This window comes from Entamoeba dispar, genomic scaffold (genome assembly GCF_000209125.1).
Source record: "Entamoeba dispar SAW760 scf_1105229463029 genomic scaffold, whole genome shotgun sequence".
In the NCBI taxonomy this organism is placed as follows: Eukaryota; Evosea; order Mastigamoebida; family Endamoebidae; genus Entamoeba; species Entamoeba dispar.
This window is the reverse complement of record NW_001855488.1, coordinates 1-2,082: the sequence shown is the minus strand read 5'-3', so window position 1 is coordinate 2,082 and position 2,082 is coordinate 1. Positions and strand designations below refer to the sequence as shown.

General features: G+C 14.8%; 9 annotated features.

Annotated features, from left to right (window-relative positions):
* Positions 1-12: 12 nt before the first annotated feature.
* Positions 13-217: a sequence feature (AT_rich).
* A 56-nt stretch (positions 218-273) lies between these two features.
* Positions 274-396: a sequence feature (AT_rich).
* Positions 397-670: 274 nt separating this feature from the next.
* Positions 671-701: a sequence feature (AT_rich).
* An 80-nt stretch (positions 702-781) lies between these two features.
* Positions 782-919: a sequence feature (AT_rich).
* Positions 920-1,416: 497 nt separating this feature from the next.
* Positions 1,417-1,497: a sequence feature (AT_rich).
* A 60-nt stretch (positions 1,498-1,557) lies between these two features.
* Positions 1,558-1,712: a microsatellite.
* A 6-nt stretch (positions 1,713-1,718) lies between these two features.
* Positions 1,719-1,743: a sequence feature (AT_rich).
* Positions 1,744-1,760: 17 nt separating this feature from the next.
* Positions 1,761-1,929: a microsatellite.
* Positions 1,930-1,937: 8 nt separating this feature from the next.
* Positions 1,938-2,068: a microsatellite.
* Between the last annotated feature and the right edge of the window lie 14 nt (positions 2,069-2,082).

The window sequence follows — 2,082 nt, the reverse complement described above, 5'->3', positions numbered from 1 at the left end:
TTGAAGAATAAGTTAAATAATGAATTAATTATCATCAATATTTAATACAATATATTAAAATATATTGAGTATTATTAAAAGATAATAAGATAAATAAAACAGTATAAATAAAAAATAAACAAAAAAAATTGATTTATACTTAAATTTTAATCAATGAATATATTAATTCTAAATTATCAATTATTATTTCATTAATAAAAAATGAATTATTAAATATGAAACAAAACATTTACATCATTAATAAATGAAATTGATTATCATTTAGTTTCATTCTTATTTTATATATTGTATTACTAAAATCAGATATTATGTAATGAATATTAAATATAATGAGATTATTAATATTTATATTGTTTTACATCATTTTGTAATTATATTCAATCTAAATTATTATTTGATGTTAATGAAATATGTGTCAATGAGTAAGTTAACAAAAAGTCAATAGAATTATATTCGTCTGGATATACAGAAGTTATAATACAATGAATATCATTATTATCAAAAAGAACGAGTATTTATATTTGTGTTGAGGATAAATCATTTATCTTGATTTTGTAATATTTATATTACATTTGTGAATTAACTTTCACAAAAAATCATAATTTATCATATATTACATTTTTTTAAATGAACAATATTCTTAACAATGAATATATTTTTTGAAGTGATGTTAAATAAAATCATTTAATAATTTATTAATACATGAATTAATTGTGATCATGATAATAATCAAAAATAGTAAAAATAATGGGTAACTTTAATTAACATAATGATATTTCACTATTTATTATAATTATTTATTATAATTCATTATTATATCACAAATATTTCATCTTATTCAATAACTTGATTTAGTATTATTTAATCAATTAAAAATCATACAAAATAAATAATATTAATTTAATTAATGAAATATAATCTCTTCAATCACTTCAAAATGTCATTATGTTATGAATTAATTCAAATATATTTGAATATTATTGAAATGATGAATTATGATTTAATTGATAATCAAATCATTTGTTACATCTCATTTTAAGAATAGTCGTAAGAAAAAAAAACAAAAAGAATCAATAAATAATCATTGAAAACAAGAGATTCAAATACTATTCCTGTATTAATTAAATCATTTAATCAATCTGGTATTGTTATAATGTATAATCAGAATAATATGAGATTAATTGTTGAATTAGAATCTTCAACAAGAATAAATAATGAAGATAAAAGAAGTATTACCATTTCATACATCAATTAAAACAAATTGAACAACAAAATGATTTCCCTTACATTCATAAAATAGAATAAATGGGGAACCAAAATAAGCAAAGAAATAATGAATCTAATTAAAAAAACCCCAAAAAGAAAAGGGCAAAATATTTTGAATCAATAAAATAATACTTTTTATTGTTCTGCTCCTAAAAAAAATAAAAAATAAAAATGTAAATTAAATATCATTCTATATTCAATTATATCTGATTATATTTTATATCATTTTATGGTAAATTGTTCTGAAATATAAATAATTCAGAAATGATATTTGATTCAATGTAAGTATACATTTTTATTATTATGTTATTTATGTATTTTATTATTATATTTATTTCTATTATTGTATTATATATATATCATCATATTATCTCTTTATTATTATATTTATCATATTTTATTAGTTTGATATTCTTATTATTTATATTTTATTTTATATATTAATACACTTCTATTTATATATAATTTATTATATATGAATACATTCCTTTATCTTATTTTCATTTTGATTATATTTTTATATTTATATCTTCTTTCTCTTTATATTTATTATTATTTATATTATATTGATTTTATTTATTATTTCTTTTATATATTTTATTTATTATTATATCATTTCTCTTATTATTTCTTTATTATTTATATTATTTATTTATTTTTTATATCTTCTATCTATATTATATGAATTTATTATTTATTATTTATTATATATTACATATTATATATTAATCATATAATATTTATAATTGATTATATATTATCTTTTTATTCTTTTCTCTTCTTTTTTATATTATTTCTTTTTTTGTTGAATATATT